The sequence below is a fragment of the Aphis gossypii genome, chromosome 3 (assembly GCF_020184175.1).
Source record: "Aphis gossypii isolate Hap1 chromosome 3, ASM2018417v2, whole genome shotgun sequence".
In the NCBI taxonomy this organism is placed as follows: domain Eukaryota; kingdom Metazoa; phylum Arthropoda; class Insecta; order Hemiptera; family Aphididae; genus Aphis; species Aphis gossypii.
Window position 1 is genome coordinate 52,595,223 of NC_065532.1, and position 20,041 is coordinate 52,615,263.

Below are 20,041 nucleotides of genomic sequence, written 5' to 3' on the forward strand. Positions count from 1 at the left end.
TATAATTTGACAATACAATGACAGCATAGAACAGTATTTGTACATTTGTAAAAATTAAACTAAATAATCTATGAATTAATTATTGTATTAGACCTTACATTAAAAATAATTTAGTTAGGTATCTTAAAGAATCAGATTTATAATTATTATTAAATTGAGTAAATATGGCATAGTTTTATATCTTAAGTAAGCGTTATAACTTATAGCTATTAGGATCTGTAAATTCTATTTTAATGTGAAGATGTGAAAATTGAAGAACAAAGGATATTGATACAATTTTTTGACAACGACAAGAAATGCAGAATATTAAGGATACATAATATAAATATTTCAAATAGCTAGTCAAAAAATCATTACAAAAGTATTAATGAAATAAAATATTAAGTTAAAAACTAAACAAAATACAATTTCGTGAATTTATTGTGATTGAGAAGTTTACATTGTGTTAAAATATGTGTGACGAAATTATAACTCGTTAACTGTATAAATTTAATTAATACACATTTTGTTTAATTTTTTAATTTACACAACTTTTCTAATTAGAAGTTTATTAGCATTTTTATTATTTCGCTATAACTTAAGATGTTACAGCATATTGTTATGGTAGGTAGTAACATTTTATAATACTGTTATTATTATTTATAATTCTACAAAATATTTTGAAAATTTAATTATAGTAAAAATATAAATATAAATCTGAACGTCACAAGACCATTTTGTACATAATTTATGTTCATATTTTTATTTTCTGATAATCATTCACTTCGATCTTTTAAATGATGTGTAGCTTAATATTTTTGAAATGTACTCTAATCACTATAATAAATCACAGTTCTTTTCACTGAAAAGTTTTGTAAGTATAAAATTTTTAAAATTGTATACTAATATGAATGCTCAATATAAGTAATGTAATATGAGAAAACTTTTTGTAAAGAAAAAAAATATTAAGTATATTATTGGAAATGTAAAATTATCATATCATAGTGAACAAGTTAACTTTCTCTACTATGAATGAGCTTCCTTTACTTTTCTTGACTTATTTTCCAAGTCAATTGTTTAGTTTTTTTTAAAAAAAAATTATTTTTATGCGACAATAAAAAACTATATTAATATATTATACAAATAAGTTACACATTCTTATGTAATAAAATGTGTTTATATATCTATTCATTTTTATCAAGATAATTTAATTCATTAAAGGGTCGTTATTATTGGATCTTATATGAAATCTAATTCATAATTTTATAAGAAATTACTAATATTAAAGTTATGATTTTTTATTAGTGAATTTAAATTTAGCTGTGATAGCAAAAATGTAACACACTATGTATCAGCCCGGCCCATTACGAAAACTTTAAATTTTTTGATATTAAAATTTAGCTTGCATAATTAACAACATGTGTAGAAATTCGAATTATTACCTAAATGGCATCAACACAATATGAGATGTACAAGAAAATATTTTTACTCGAAAACGATTTTTTTTCAGTCATGAACATTTTAGTCAAATTGTATTTAGATGTTTTAGTGACACAGTCGTCGACAGGATAAACCAGACAAGCGTGGAACAGGTACAAGGAAGTCTTGAAGACGATTGAGATGACACATGTATACCGTATTACTAACATTGCAATAAAACAGTTGTCTTAACAGTGTGAGTAAACGATCTGTATAAAAGGTTCGCAAATGCGTCATTAATCACCTTGGCTCTCGGCTGATTGAAAGTCTACCGATATTACGCTTCTTGATAGGCTATAAGATGTTTTCTTTATATAGTTTATAACTAGGTTAATATTATAATATTAAAATTGATTTTTTCACCAGCGTTGTTGTGTGTAGCCATTTGTTTGGCTACGTTCAAAATAAACATTTCACCAAACAAGATATCCGCTTAATAATTAAATATTCGCAATCCAATTTTCGCGTCCCGTCCACTCTTAATGTAAAGTATTCATGTAAGCGGTGGAATACTATACACAATACGGTTCACCCGTCATCCATGGTGGCAGCAAACATCGAAACTTTTCAAACGACGCTGCGACGACTAAGTTTTCAATGACAGACGTTTGTCGTCGTCAGCAGCGATGGAGATGCCAGAAATGCGATAGTTATGTGCATAATATTTGTTAACAAGTTTAACCGACGACAGCTGAAATCGAGGTGATATTGCTGTAAACAAAAAATGAAATGTTTTTGAAAAATATAACATTATATTATTATATTATTATATTCCATAATTCACTAATTTCCTAGAGATGGATCACCTACCATCCAAACTCTATTAGTAATAATATTTTAAACAGATCACTGCATAAGCTCAATTGTGGCTTGTAATGGATAACCTTTCTGCGAGCAATTATAGTATAGTTGTTTATTATATTTAGAACATCCCTTCTATACGAACACAAATTCGTTTCTAAGGATTTGTTTTAGATCTTAAGCACGTTATGCTCTAGAACGTCATTATTTGGTCAGCATTAATGCATTTCAACTACAATACCAAAACTATTGAGTGACAACATAGTACACAAGAATATTATGCGTCGTCCCGTTGTCCGCATTTTAAGAGAAATTAACCCATCCCACTGTAACATACAATTTCGTTTTAACGCATTCTTTTTATTGAAGTCAGTACACCAACCGATGATTTAAATCACTTAAATATAAGTAGGAACAACGCTTACCTATTCTACTTTTAAATTAGAAAAGGTAAATCTAATTTAAAAAATGCGTATAATAGATGTGATAAAAAACATTCTATTTTATTTTATACACAAACTTTTGAAACAAAAGAGGCATTTAAATTGTAAATAATGTATTTTGTTTTCTTAAATACTGTTTAAGCACTATTTATGTATTTTCATTATTTTATACGTATCTATAATTAAAATTCTTAAAAGTAGGTATAACATAATTGTGTTTATCCTTTAAACGTAGATAAAAAAGCTTAAGTAATAAAGAATACTAGATAAGTATTCTCTTATACTAACTAGGGAATTTTTTTTAGTAGGTTATATAAGCTTTTATGAGTACCTACTTAGAATTATGATGTATTAAAATATATTATATTTATATTTCAGCATTAACATCTTCATGCTAATCGTATGAGTGATATTATAATAATTAATAATATTATGTATAATATGGAAGTTTTCAAATTATATCAGTTGGTCAGTTGGTAAGTACAAACGATTACATCAAAAATCCACACTATCTTGACAATTTTATTACACTAGTTTTTTGTACTCATTATTTATAAATATTTCAACGATCAAAAGATTTTAAAAATGGAACAACGAAAGTTAGTATTACTATAATTATTAAATACATGGTATAACTATAAGTCTTATTAACTATTAAGTTTTTAATGCAGGAATTATTTACATTTATTATGCCATGTACGTATACTTTTTGTGTACTTTGCCCATAGTTTTTTTTAACGATGATTTATGGTTATAAGTAACACTATCCTAGTAATATGTATTCTTATAATTTTATACTATTTTTTAATGTTTAATAGCACGACTAAAATTTGTTAATTTGCTTAATAGCAGATATGGATAATGTTGTTCAAGAAACTTAAATTATGTACTTCTCCATTTCGTATTCCAAACATCGGTAGGTTTAGTGTTTTGTAAACAAACATTTTGAACACCTAATAATTCTATGTTTACATAGCCTTATTCAAAATTGTGAAAAAAACGTATTAGGTCAATAGTTAAAAGAATTTTAGTAATATATAGGTAAAGCTTTTCAGTATTTGTGTCTTCAAATACTACATTTTCTCGGTTCGTAGTCTACTAGTCCTATAGTCTGAGTAATAAATCCGATTGATTACCTGCGGCAAAGTGTATGCAGTATAGTAGTATTCCGTGGTGATTTATAACTTCAAAGCCGCTATCCGGGAAAGGGGAGGGGTTAAAACCACAAAATCCGAATAATCTACTTACAAAGTTTTTTGACCGGTCAACCATCGATTGGCCTCTGACACGACATTTTGTAACCACATCAATCCGGAATGCTAAACAAACTATATCCACGAAACTCCTGTATTTGCCAGGCATAAGGCTTAAAGAAAGTTTCTATTAAAAAAAAAAATACAATTTAAACGATAGCTTGTTTTTTATTAAAAGAAATTGTATTTATTTATTATTTTTTAATTTTTCTTGCACATAATATAATGGTGTATAAAAACCTAAGACCTGTTATTATAAAAATGATTCGTATTTAAGTAATATTTTTTAAAAAAGTGACATTTACTTGGCTTAATCATTAAATAACTATTTTGTCTAAACAAACAAATAAAAAAAAATATGATCATAATTTAGAAGGGTGAAATGTATAATATACTTGAACAATTTTTAGTTAAACCATAAACTAAATTATAATGCTAAATAACTGCTATACAGTTTACACTCCAATGATATATTTATGTTTTGTATGACTTCAAATTTATAATAAAAACTTAATTTTTAATCTTAGCTAAGGCACTAATACAATTTGTTTTTATAACATAAAATAGTATATTTATCATTTGTGTATTTGTGTATGTATAATATTTTGTAATAATTTAATGTACTAAGTAGTAACTATGTTTCGTTATTATGATTTTTGATTTAAATCATTATACACTTTAATTTGAATTGTATACGTTCTAGTTAAATTAAATATTTAAGAAAGTAATAGTTTATTAACTTATTAAATCAATGAATTTATAACTTATTCTTCTGCTTGTTACGATACTTTCTTATAATATTAAGTTTAATATTAAATCTCTAATATAATATAATATATAAAGTTAAATTGGACATAATTAGCCTGAGCTCCGAAGAAAATCGAGTGAATATTTGGTATGTAATTTAGTTTATTATTACGACAAAAACAGTTAAAGTTAATATTCTTTTTCAAAGAGTACACCATAATGCAATAGAACTATAGAAGATTGTATTGTTTATTTAATAATAAACTTAAAAAAATAAAACACGAATAAAAAAATATTATTAAAAATCTGGTTAGCGTTATTTAAATAAATGCTATTTAACGCTATTATAGTTGTGTATTCTTATTAAATATATTTTGCATGTCATGATTATTTCAACTTCTGTTGAACATCTTGGTTATATAATTTTTTTTCCACTCTATAGAATTTAGACAAATCTACATTTGTCGAAAACTATTTACACGTCGTGTATATTTAATATTTTTCCATTTTAAATCTTATGTAAGCACGCTATTCTATAATATATTTAAAACTATACATTTTCATAGTTAATGTTGGTTAGGTTGGTTTTGAATTAATTATTTTACTAATTTATAAAACCTTTAACCGACGTCAACTAATATATGTATAAACAATAAATGTATATTACTTAGTTATTTACCTACAGTTATTTAGTTTATATTTTAATTTTAATTAAATATTATTCATATGTTAGGTATATGTAAACATTTTTTTTAATTAAATAATTTTTTTTTGATATACCTAAATGATATTTACGTATTTATTAATGTTGCGTGAATATTAAATAATAACATCTAACCATTTTTATATGTTATTAAAAATGCTTTTGATTTCTTTGAATACAATATCAACATTCTTAAAATATTTCAAAGTTGTCATTTATCATTTTTGTTATATAATTATTTTATGTCGGTCTTACTATTATTTCATTTTAAGTATTCCCTATAGCTTAATGTTTTTGGATGTAAAATAAAATATCCCATACCCGAGATAATTGTGTTACTATAAACAGATAATTAAATTACTTGAATTATTATACTATATTCTTATTAAATAATTATGTATATTTATATATAATATATATAGTATATACATTATACATAAGTGATAGGTATATATTATATTTATATTATTTTTTATGAATATACTACCTTCAGTAATTGAAACATAGTAACAAATTATTGTACCTAATTATTACTTACATAAGCATTATATAATAATAATATGCTGATATTAAAAATATAACACTATGTATAATATACGATTTTATACGTTACATGAATAATCATCATTATTTTATTCAAAATATTATTAAGTGTTATTTAAATAATTACAATAATACATAAAAATTTAATTACCTATTAAAAAATATAACGTTCATTTACAAATATTGAATATTTTTCTACTTACAAGTTACCATAATTTATTGTACATTTTTAAATTTTATAAAACTATGACTTATCTTATCAGTTTGTTTTAACCATGGATTATATTAAGAACTTAATCTTTTAGTCGCCTTAATAAAATATATGTCCTTTTACAAGTCTTATTGCAATAAAATATAGTATATTACCAATAGTGTCATAATATTAATACAATATTTTTGTTTCATTTGTCATGTCGATATAATCGTAATGGTAGCAAAAAAAAATCTAGACATATTATATTGATAAATGACAATATACCGATAATGAATGAGATTTCCTACATTTCAAACCCTAAACGCATGCATAATAATATTATCATGTTATACAATATTATAAATGAGCGCACTGCAACACAATAATGCTCACCCAACCATTTTGGTATACTGTATATTTCCACACGTGCCCAAAGTGAAAAAAAATCATTTCTGCAACCCTTCTCAAACGATCTATACCACGATGGCGTGTTTATCGAAATCACTTTGTTCAGAAAATCTACGAGGGGCTTATGTAGATGTTATTACTTATTATTATTACTTTTTTTAAACGTACAATATTGCAATATATTTAACTCGTTTGGCGCCCGAATATTCACTGGCAGACTTTGCATAATGTCTAAACTTTAACTACACGTATAATGACGACAGTTTCCGTTGTACTTAATTCGGCAAACAGTGCTTACGGAAATTAATAGCCATTTGCCATTTGCTGATCACGTTCCAGTGGCAGCGCTATAACAGTGTTAGACCATTAAAACACATAGGTACCTATCTATTGCATTTTATCAAAATCGTTATAAACCCTCATTTTCAGCTAATGTTTTGTAAATATAATATTTACATTTTCATATTTCTGTTATTCACAATAACATTATGTATAATTAAAATTTTAATTATAACAAGAATCCAAAATTGAAATTGTTTTGAAAAATACATTGAACAAGTGGGGTTGCGGATGCTTCAAACACGCCCCCAAAAATAATATTAATTATCAAGATTCGTAATTAAATCAGATTTAAATTTGGATGTACCTAAGTTCAAAGATGTTTTTATTGCGTTACAATGGGTCGTTTCGTTTTATAATAATGAAATTAAAAGTTGAATTATTGTAACTAAAAAACAAATGTTTCGAATAAAAAAAGTTTAATAATTTGATTTATATCTGATATAGGTATATTTTTAATTTATTACAATATAATAACCTTCATTTCATGTAAACAAATACTAATTTATAAACGCATGAGTACTGAATAACTTTAATGTTTTTCTTAACTAATTACCTATTTAATCACTGTATTTTTAAACATTTTTGAAGAATTGTTAGAAAACATCTGATCCATATTGTATAAGAATGTAAAGTATAGATTAATTTTGTTTTCTAAAGTTACTTATTCTGTGATATTTTAATTGTCCTTAATTGTTTTTTTATAAATTAAGATGAAAAATACACAAATACACGAATATTAATGTCTGTACCTAAATAATTTAAAATTTTAGTTTTTAGGCAATCTATAGAGTCTCAGTCTATATTTAATTTGGTGATTTAACTGCATTATTTCAATATACATATACTATATAGTCATGTTAAAATTTAATATGAAATATACAAAAAACTTGAATTATAATCATAAAGATTTTAAGAATTTTCACTCAAAGATTCTAGGAAGAACGATGAATAATTGTACAATGATGTGTGCTTTTAATTTTTTTTAAAATTTTTTTTTTATCTCGTAATCGCCTTTTGTAGAAACTTAAAATAATGATGTTTAAATTTTAAATTTTGAGTGTGATTTAAGGTTGAAAATGAAATTTAGTTAGTAAGCTGGTAAAAAAGTAAAAAAATTCCAGTGATTTTCAAAATAATAGAAGAAAGCAAAAAGTAATATAAAAAGAAATTTTTATACAAAACTAGTACTTAGCAACATTGAAACATTGATTATGATTTTAATAAACTCAAAGTCAATACCCACAGATACTTGATATTTTCACCAAAAAATAATATTTATTATCATTTTTAAATGATTTGATTTTTATGCTATTGGTGTCTTTGGTTTCTTTTGTTTCTTTCTTAAACGAAAAAACTGAATCAAAAAACTTAAAAAATAATTTAAGATTCCTTATATATTTTTACCATAGTAACTTAAAAATACTTTACATGTACATGATTTTTATTTATAAGCATTTGTAATTAGAATTTTAACGATATTCATTAATATCACGAAAATTATTTTGTATTGCAAATTTAATGTAAGATTTTTCTTAGTAATTCATAATGTAACCAAAATAGGATAAAACACAACTCATTTTTGTATTGATTATTTCAGTTCAACATTGGAAGAAATTAGATTTAAAAATAATAGTTTTAGTTATTGTGTTGTAATTTAAAAATATAATAATATCAATTTAAATACACACACATACGCTTTAAGATATTAAATATCTCACCAATTATTATATATTTAATTGATAAGAACTCACTTGGTCTACTAATCATATTAAGCTAAATAAAATAAAAACCACCATATTATCCTTCTATATAGGTAGCCAACCATTTCACTATTTATATGACAGGAAGTTATTTTAAACAGACTACGAATAGCCCACACGTGGTTAACCTACAGATAATTCATCACTAGATTGTAACCAGTCTAATACCTTGCACAGGGAAAAAAACTTATATTCACACACATAATTTTCTACTGCTGAAACTACAGGAAACTCAGAGCCAATTCGAAATGACGATCTTCAAGAGGCATTAAACCACGATCTATACATTGCATGAAAACAATTTTCAAATTATTAAAATTTAGTAAAGTATAATAATTCAATTCGGCAGCCACTGATAGAATGTGATTTGTGAACATCTATAGTTGTTTATTCCAAGTCAAAATATTTTTCTACTATTTTTTTTACCGTGCCACAACCGTGTAGTCGACAGTCGGCTTTGGGAAGCTATGGCTGCAACTGCCCTCGCATGGGAAGAATTAATTGATCATTTTTATGCACGGAATTAAGATTGTAACCATAAATAAATTCAAAAAAAAAAAAAATTATTTACACACAGAAATATTTATTAAAAAATTTTTCCTGGAAATTTGAAATAAAATTGGTTGTTGTATTTAAAAATAATCATAATGTGTATTTAACGTATACTAAAAAATTAAAACCTTTTGTGAGTAAACAGTATAAGTACTTCTTATAATATGAAAACGTTAAAGACTCAAATATTAACTGGTAACTAATTCATTATTTTTTAAAGAAGCATCTGTATAGTATGTATACTTCATTAAATGTATTAAAAGTACACAATATGATTTATGATTCAATATTATTATCTATACATACATTTTATCGAGAATAAAATGATCTTTGGTGACATGAAAACAATTATTTGCAACTGCGCTTAACATATTATTATGACAATATTGAGTATACGTCATGTCAATTGGTATTATCCTTTATTTTTATAACCATAAATTTTAAATTCGTTTAAACGAAAAAAAAATATCTCATGACATACATGGATAAGTTTATATGTATGTTTTAGAGATTAGTAATTAAATAATGAAAAATGATATTAAATGTTATAGCGACATTTATCTTTATATTTAATAAAGCTTAAATATTGTTGATTTGTGGGCCGAAACACGATGTTCATAATAAAAAACAGAATTGCATAACACAATATTATAATCTGAAATGCAATGTAATACTATAATAATATAGTTAATGTGTGTTAGTTTAGAACATCTCTTACAGAAACAATAAGTAAGGACTTTCGTTTGAAATGTATTATTTTTTTTATTTTTTTCGGGAATACATCGATTCACAAAAATCAGTAAGCGGAATACTGTAGAACGACAAGACCGTTCGCATAATAATATTGCGCGATTAACAATGGAAAAACGCATTTTAAGCGATTAAACCAAATAATAGTTTCATCCGAAAACGGACGTTATTATATCGACGCGGAGCTGAGGCGCCACCTAAAAATCGGTCGTGCGAGTTACACCAGCACCGGCGACGCGGGCGAATAATAATTATTGTGATCAGCCATTGCCACATCTGTCCACCGACGACTATAACTCTACACACGCACGACATTTTGGAAACAATTGCATTTTCAGTGGTGAGTAATAATAACACACCGGCATAATCGATAACATCTCACCACGGGACCTTTTTACTCTGTCATTGTTATTTGTATTATATTATTATTATTATTGTTGTTGTTTTTGTTGTTGCTGTTGTTATTATTATTATTTGTTCACACTTAAAAGCACACTGCGTTTGTCAAATCATGTGTAATGCACACCCACACGATCCAGTGGATTTTTCGATACAAGTGAGGAAAAAGGGGCTAGCAGGGGCAGCAAAAGGGTTTAGTTTTAACAGTGTTCTTCTACTTGTGAGCCATCCAACGAGTGTGTATGAACTTATCCATGTTAAAAAAAGGATGAGGTAAAATTTTCCTACTGCCTTTGGGGTTGGGGCTTAGAAAAAAATCTTCTCTTTTTTATCTTTAATTATTAATAATAGAAATAACGACAAAAACAACTATAGTAATATTATGTAGGTAGGTATAATTAATAAGAAGTTATCAATGATTCTGGAAGTGGAAAATTATTCTATATTGTGAAGTGATATAAATATTATTATTATTATTCAATTTTAGTTTTTAAATTAAAATAAATTATTTAGATACACTTATCGATATAATTAATACAGATTTATTTGATAATTATTTTTTGAAATACTATTTAACTTTTAATATATTGTTTTAAATCATGGGATATATAAGTTTAAACAATGATATAAATTCTATAAATTTACAACAATTAATAAATAATTAATTTCGTTGAAAGTCCTTTGGACTTAAAGATGTATCAAATCAAATATATAGACTCCGTAACACTGTTAGAATCTAAAAGTACATTCGTTTCGCTTTGATAATGAACTTTTATAGTTATATTAGTTACACTGATTTATTTCATACTTAGAAGTGATAAAATAAAATAAAAAACGTTTTTATAATTGTTACTTGAGATAGTTGACCTTAGTAAATTAACACATACTTAAACAATAATTCCTTGTAATAAATATACCAATATACTTTTTTTGGAATTAAGTTAAAATAAAATGATTAAATAATTAATAAATGAATTCGAAATATAATTGAAATTGTTAATTTTGTTAAGACTTCTATTATCACATTTAATTTTGCCAGAATGTCTTGTTATTTTTTTTTTAGTGAGAGATCTCATTTTAAATATATTACACTAGCAACGTACAAGTTTATATTTTAATTTAATTCATAAAAATTTCTTCTTTTTTTTTTAAATTTCCCATATTATTTTAACCAAAACGTTTACTTTTTATAACTATAAGAATCAAGTATTTTTTGCAGTCGGCCATAAGGTAAGATTCTTAAGTCACAATGATAAATTATTTATGGTAAGGTGTTGTAATTATTACCTCTGTCATTAAATATAATTCGTCAACGATTAATGAGTATTAAGTACGGTATTTATAATGAAAAATTGCGAAAGTTCAGTGTTGTCTTCGTAAAATAGCAAAACTGGCAAGTATTATTTTATTTTGCATTAAATAATATAGATGTTAGGTATAAGGTACAACATTAAGTATAATTATTATTTCATACATAAGATATTAACTCTAATATAATATTAATGTCTTCAAAAAACGTATTATATTTTTTATTTTTGTGAATTATTTTAAAATATTAGATATTCAATTTAAGTAAAAGTTATTTTATCCAGGTATTAAAAACATTGACAAATTGATTTTCAAAATGTTAAATAAAAATAAAAATTAAATTGTTCAAGTATATAGAGATACTTTCACAATATAATAATTAAATAAATCTAATAAATGGGTGAAAAAAAATTATTAGTAGGTAATTTATTATATAATATTAATTATTAAGTACTTATATAGTTATAAATTTAGATAATGAATTCAATTTAATATAATTATCTACTTAAAAATATAAAATAAATAGAAATTTCTGTTGTAAATGTCAAGACAGATTCAAATATCGCGTGTTATAAAAATATAAATTATTTACTTAAACTTAAATGAGAGTTTTTATGAAACAATGTTTTAAATTAAAAAAAAATGTTATTAATTAAAATATAATAAATTTGCTAATTGACAATAGGTACCTTTTATTCAGCTCATACATTACAATTTAATTCTGATAAAAAAAATTTTAGATTATTTTTAATATCAAAAATCTATTAAATAATATTCAACATTCATTTTAAATATTTTTTAGTTTACACTTCAATATTAACTTTTAAATTTAGTCATATTATAGTTCTTAATCATTTTTTAGATTTTATAATAGTTTATAAAAATATTTATAAATATACTTTTATTTATTTTAATATATTATATTTTGTATAATTTCTGTCATTTAACATAATGATTATTATTTATTGTTGTTTTATTTGTAGCTAATAGAAGATAAAACTATAAAATAAAAATATGTTATAAATAGTGTTGAAAACTTGGAATGGTCGTTTTTCCATACATATTTATTATTAAATTAGTGATTAAAAAAAATAAACTTTCCATAGAAATTTTTATTTTAAAACTATTGAAAACTCAAGTTTCTAAGTATATAAGAACCGCTTTAATAATAAATTGTGATGTACAAAAATATTATAGCTGTTCAAAGATTTTTAGAATACTTATAAATGCAGATAAAATGTTTATATTAAAATAGGTATAAAAATTATAATTTAATTTAAATAGCGGAAGAGAGACAAATGTCATATTAAGGAGCCATGGTTAGGAATAGGAAACTTGGATTATATTGTTAAAAATAGGACATATTCAATTTTTATGCTAAGTAATACTTATACCACTTCTATAGAATACGCAAGATACGATATTTAAATTAAAGTTTCTTCTAATAAATAAATTGAGTAGCGAAATGTCAGGTTAGGTTAGGATATCTTTTGACAAAAATAAAATAATAAGCTTAATGATTTTCTATAACGAACGATAGAAATGCTATTAATTAAAATAATATGCTGTCATTTCACACGAGACTTAAACATTTTAAATGTAACAAAATAATTTAACATTTAAGAATGTCGATTATTTCGTAATAATAATACACTATTATTATACATACCTATTATAACTAAGATAGTTAGATATACGTCAGATTGTTGCACCTTCACATTACTTGGAGATACTTTGACTCGGCAAAGATTTTTGGCATCACATTCTTGGCGTTCCGACATCACGTCCAATAAATTTATTACATTTTTAATACCTCATTTACACGCGGATGAAGTTGTAAAAGTGGTATAGAAGAGTTCACGCAATATGTATTATGCATATTATGAAGAAAACTGAGTCTGCTGTTGTCATCGGCGGACGGTGGTGGTGAGGACATGTGAGAATGAAAACTAGTGGGTGCGTGCCTCCCATGGCAAGTGTTTTTGACAACATTTGGACGCCAGTCAACGATTTTACTCTTATTAAACTTCATATGAATTTTCAAGTGATATCATGAGCTGGTGTAAATTATTTTAATAACGTATATATTATTTAGTTTCATTATATTGTTGTTTTTGAAATGTACACCGATTTTGAACAACTGTTTCGAATCCATGTGCTAATTATTATGTCTTTGACTTATATACAGAGTTTAGTTCAACTAGTTATGAGATTATTTGTTTCAATTTACTGAAAGTGCTTCGTAAGAAAACTGTGAATCGAATAAAAACATTTACAGTTGTTGTTTCATAATGACTGATGAGTATATTATTATTAAAAAAAGTTTTCGACAAAAATGTATTTTAAGTTTTAACTAAAAAAAATTGTAAGGAGACAGTGGGTTAATTGAACAATGTTTTTAAAAAATGAAAATAAACTACAGGCAATCAATGCGAAATAATTATTTGTATTAATTACTTACTTAACTGATTATATATTTTTTAATGTGTACATATAAATCTCAGTTATTATAATATTATTATTTATTTTATTAACATGGTACAGCTTTATCTATTACTTAATAAGAGGAATAAATAAATCGAATACGCATTACACATTTTGTAATATTTCTATTCTATAATTTTATACGTAAAATTGATTTTATTATACATAAAACAGAAACAATAAAATATACTAAATTAATTTTTAACAATAAAAATAAAACATATAGCATTATTCTGTTCATTTGCCAGGGCATTTTTATGGTTCTAAGATAAAATTTGAAAATACCTATGAAAAATTATATTTAATGTGCTATAAAAATAAAACTTAAGATGTTGAATATTTTATTATTTTTGTTTGAATTCTTATTCTTAGTTTTATTTTAATTTTATTTTTTTTGTATTAAAATTAATATTAATAGTTAATATAATTAATGTATAATAATTCTTATATAGTAAGGTTTACATTATACGTGTATATTATTTTAACCATGGTGGTTAAAATATGATGTTAAATTATTACCAAACAACTATTCCTAGAAAATTAAAATTATTTAAGCCAGCTGTAATTATTATTTTAATAATTAAATATAAAAAGTATAAATTTTCAAACATAAATAAATCGCTTATAAACTACCTATATAAAATAATTACTTTACATTAACGATGATGATTAGTGCTAGTTTTTTCTTGGTAGGTATGTGTTTTGTCAATATTTTCTCTTCTGAATTTTTATTGTAAGATATCTCACTGTCTCACTCCATTCCTCACATAGATAGTTCGAGAAAAAAACATTTAGAGGGGACGGGTGGTTTAATACACTGCACACAGTATACACTCCGTTAAATGATTAAATTAAAGACAAGATTATATCGATATATTTTCCGCAGTTGGTACCTACTGAGAATCAATCATAATTAATTAATACAGTAAATTACTGGAATACAGTCCAAACTTAATGTATTGAAAATAAAAATAAAAGGTAAAAATAAACATATTTAAACTAAATCGTTTTATCGATTCAGACTAATCAAAATAGTAATGAGTAATCACGTTTTACTATAATACTCTTTTCGGACAAATTGAATTCTATATAGGTATTGTTATTTGTTTATGTACAAATAATTAGGCAGGAAAATTTAGTTTTCACTTGAGTTATAAATACGATAATCCAAAACGTGGTTCAAAGAATCTAAATATAGATTTTTATTTGGCATATGTTTCTATACCCTAACCGTTTTGTCGCCTTATTATATTTTCGTTTGTGTGGACTTGGTAGTAGTCACTATTCGGTGAAGAAATGATCGCATACTTCAGCATATTATGAAATATATTTTGTGCAAACATAGTGTCAGTACCTTATCCACCATTAGTTAAATTTGTTTACGTATTATGAATACTATATTTTTATTTTATTTGACTATTTATGTGGAACTAATTTAAATTGAAATATTTTATCAGTAAAATTATATTCGTATAGTCCTTGTTCCAGTAATTGTTATGCTTTCAAACCTTCGTGTTTCTTTACTCAACTTATTTCATATCACGTCATTAAACACTTGTCATACCTACTGAAAACATGAAAACAAATACAATAATAATAATAAAAAAACTTAATACAATATACTTTGATAGTTACATAAAAGAAGGTTATTACATTATTACATATTAGTATATTACTTTTAACTATTGTATTTTAATTAAATTACGAACGTTTACAAACGGGAAACGGCTATCGATAATAATAATTGTATAGAAAGTTTTTTTTTATTCGTAACTATGATGAGTTTATAATTTCCATAAAATATTATTTAATTTTAATGGTATTTTTGGTCATTTTAATTAAATTATACAATAATAATAGTGCAATAAAATTAAAACATCCAATTTAAATTTATAAAACGTATCATATTAGGTGCATAATGTGTATACTAAATATATTGTACTATTAATAAAAAAAAAAGAAAAAACTATAAATTTTATCATAACATTGGTTGTATCAAACTATGATTTATTGTATGTTTTTATGTCATACCAATAACTATGTTAAAGTATAATTGTAACTAGGCAATAGGTAGTGCTTAAAAGACATTTAAAATAAAAATGTCAAATATTATTTAAATATTATTTTTTCAATTGTCCCTTATAACTGTTATTCTATGTTGTAGAGATTTGATATAACTAAAGGTAACCAGAGGTATTGGAAATTTTAAATATTTTTGGAGCTTAAAAAGATGTTAATTTCATGTACATAATTCTCAAAATTTGTTTTAGATTCTGAATGAAGTGATGAATGTATTGATTTTACAATGATGTTTTTTTTTATGTTAGTGTACAGTATAACTTCGGGGATTGTTTCAGATGGCAAAGTGAATATACTTGGTGCCTTATAGAGGTAAAAATAAGAATTCAGTTTTCGACAAAATTGATTTTTTTATATAGATGTAACTCAAAAACTAATCACTGTAAATATATGACATTTTCACCAAATGTTTAAATTAGCATTATCTATACATGGTTAAAATATTTTGACTTTTTTTTTAATTATTTATAGACAACAGAAATTTTCGATTTTTCGATGTATTGTTTTTTTAAAAGTGCCAATAAAAAAGCATTGAGTGTCCTAAAACTTGAAAACTTGATACGATATTTTTCATAAGTCGTTCTTATTGTAGTTAAAAAAAATCAAAAATCGTATGTCACAATTTTTTTATAAGAGTTCAAAGTTCAAATTTTTACAAAATATGTCGAAATCGCGAAAATTTACAATTAATTTTCTAGTTAAAAGTTCATAAAATTTTTGGTATTTTTTATATCTAAGGTTAAAAAATTCAACACTAAGTTTTTCATAAGTTTTCCTTTAAATAGAGTTATAGAGAAAACTCGAAGCGTCATTATAGGAAAAATGTTATAGAGTTTTTGAATCTTAAATTTGTATGAAATTGCGTAACTCTAAAAATTTATCCTCAAACGATTTTAAGTATTTGTTATTATTCAAAAAATATAAGTCGAAGATACTTGAAAATTTCACCAGTTATTTATGTTGGGATTTTATTTACATGTTTAAATTTTCAAAATATTTCATTTATTTGAATGCTATTCATAGACATTTGAAGTATTCGTATTTGTTTAGTTTTTTTTTTTTATATAAATATCGATTAAATTTTTTTGGCTGAGTCAAAATACTTTTTAATTTATAATTTCCTTGTAAGTTAGTCTTATAGGGATTCAAAAATTATAAGAATACATAGGCACAATTTTGTTTTATTAGCGTTTGAATTTCAGATATTGACAAAAATTCGTCAAAATTATGCAAAATATTTGCAAATGATTTTGTAGTTGAAATTTATAAAATATTTTGTATACGTAGGTAAAGTTAAAAATTTAATACAAAATTTTCCATAAATTAGGCTTACAATAATTATAAAAAAACCTTAAATTTTGGGTTATTCAGGTTATTAAAACATAAACCACCATTTTCACCGCCCACTGAAAAATATATCCTAAGCTGACAAATCATCTCCGTTTAGAATCGTTTTTTGTATACAAGATACTTATCATTGGATTCAAATTTAATACATAAATAATAGTAACCAACTGTACAACAGAGCGTTACTCACTTGACTACTTTTTTTTTAAATTGTTTTTTGTCATGTGTTAGCTTTGGAAGTCTGGAACCACTTATTAGTTATCTGTGTCTGTACTATATCAGGTATTCTCTCTATCTAATAGTGTATCACTACTTTGATAGTCTAGTCTGTCTCAACAGTTGAATCCATATCCATTAACCAAAACGTATACTTGGCGTTTCGGGTCAACTTAGGAATTTTTCCGGTAGTTTATTGTCAGAGAACGATACCATGATTATGAATCGTAATGTACGATTGCAACGCTCAATAATTAGAAATAAGAATTCGATATATTAATATGATGATATACACGACACAACATCGGCGGCAGTAACTGGAAACTAGGTTGATACTTAATACTACGGTAATGAAGAACCATGGTTGTTGTTTAATCAACAGCAATAGATTTTTGGTACCCCTGCATTTTCTAATCAAATATTGCTTGCGGAACGTATATTCTATCGGTCTCATACTAACTCCCGTCACTCATATAATAATAATAATAATAATAATAAATTGTAGCTTAAGTTGGTAGTCTATTTGAACTGTGACTTCAAATTTTAAAGAAGATGTCCGTTAGTGTCTTGCGCGATGATATCAATAAGTAATAAATGGTTCGATGTCATAAGTTTATATGTACCACGTTAAGATGTACTCAATATTCCTGCCGATAAAGTTATAATAATATTATAAGTATTTTTATTATTAAGTGCTAATTGCTGGTAGTAAAACACCGGGTCGAATATTTAATCAAGGCATCGTAAACGTAAGTAACTTGTTTTTTTTTTGTAATAGTTTAGGGATAAGTGCTGATTTTGGTCCGAACGAAGTGTAATATTCAACACTATACTAGTCTATCTTCGAATGTAAAGTTATTATTTTTTTTTTAGCCTAGTGTTTACTTTTTATGTCATAATTAACATTTTCGTGATTAATAGTTAGTATTGGCCGTTTAATGTTATATATTATAAATATATATGTGTCATATAGGTACTGTTTTAGTTTCATTTATATATAGTTTTAAAGACAATTAAAAGAAATAAAATATCAAAGTATCAAGTATTATAATATTATTACAATTATTATTTTACTGGGTTAATATAATATATATATATAGATATAGATAGAGTAGGTAATATAGATATTATAGTAGTATACTAGTATATTATACATTATTTTAAAAACGTCTTTTTTATTTTTTGTTCTTAAAAGGACTTTCCACTTAATAAATTCTAATAAAACTATCAAGTTAAATTGTCATTTTCAAGCTGAATCATAAAATATTTCTATATTCTATGTTCTATTTTTAATTAAGTACTGGTTACTGCAAACATTTTACTATTTTATTATGTCTTTTAATTACTACAGGAAAATTATGAATATTAATAATTATTTTATATGACTAATAAGAAATGATATAATATTATAATTTGTATTCGATATAATAAATTATTTTATTAATAATATATGTAGTTAATATATTTTATTTTAAATAGGGTTTGCTTACTTAAGAATATAATTTAATTCAAAATATAAAAATTATCTTTTTTTTTGCTTACATTAATAAATGTTGTTATTATAAAAACGTTGGCGCAGGCTGAAATACCATAGAGTAGGGGAAGACCCTGTAGGCTATGGAACCCTCTCCCTAAAAACCCATAATAATTGCATAATATTTTGAATTTTTTTCCTATATTCTTTCATGTAAAGTTTATACATAGTATTGGATGTATAAGTATAATAGACCCTCCAAATGGACCCCTTCAATTTAAATTGTTGATAACATCTGTGCTGGTCTGTATTAAGTTCATAATTTAATTTAATTTTTAATATATTAATATTTAATTCCCTCTAATAGAAAACATAGCATTTGTGTGGTATACACATATAAATAATAAATAATTACAAACTACTCAAATAATTAAATAGAATAAGAATAATCATAAATATTAATGATGAATGTTTTAGTTAATTTTCAATTGTTAAGTGGAATATAATTTAAGAAAAAATAACAAACAATTCACTTCTAAAAAAACTTAATTCAAAATGTAATTAGTATAACATACAATTATTGCATACCATATTGTAATACCTACATACAAAAATAAAATAAATCTAAAATAAATTTATTTTTCACATGTTATGTTATGTGCCTAACACATTGTTGTAAGCAACATTATAAAAATTATTAAACTCTCATATAATAGGTTACAAGTTCCTTTTAACTTAATTTAAATGGAAATATAGTTGAACTACTTAAAGGAGATTCGTA

General features: G+C 24.3%; 1 protein-coding gene and 1 long non-coding RNA gene across 3 annotated transcripts in view; one reads left to right on the plus strand and one right to left on the minus strand.

Annotated features, from left to right (window-relative positions):
• Window positions 1-1,211: 1,211 nt before the first annotated feature.
• LOC126551337 (uncharacterized) lies at window positions 1,212-13,494 on the minus strand. Its single transcript, XR_007605223.1, has 3 exons — window positions 13,330-13,494; window positions 3,951-4,082; window positions 1,212-2,169 (listed from the first exon to the last, which is right to left on the minus strand). It is a non-coding gene; the product is annotated as an uncharacterized LOC126551337 (long non-coding RNA).
• LOC114119561 (CUGBP Elav-like family member 1) overlaps window positions 11,464-20,041 on the plus strand; it is a 180,995-nt gene continuing 172,417 nt past the window's right edge. Inside the window, exon 1 of one of the 2 annotated variants that reach the window (XM_050204393.1) lies at window positions 11,464-11,582. The gene's annotated coding sequence lies outside the window, so the exon portion shown is untranslated. Of the gene's footprint in view, window positions 11,583-11,634; window positions 11,746-20,041 lie in introns of those variants that run through there. The other variant, XM_050204395.1, reaches the window with a different exon arrangement.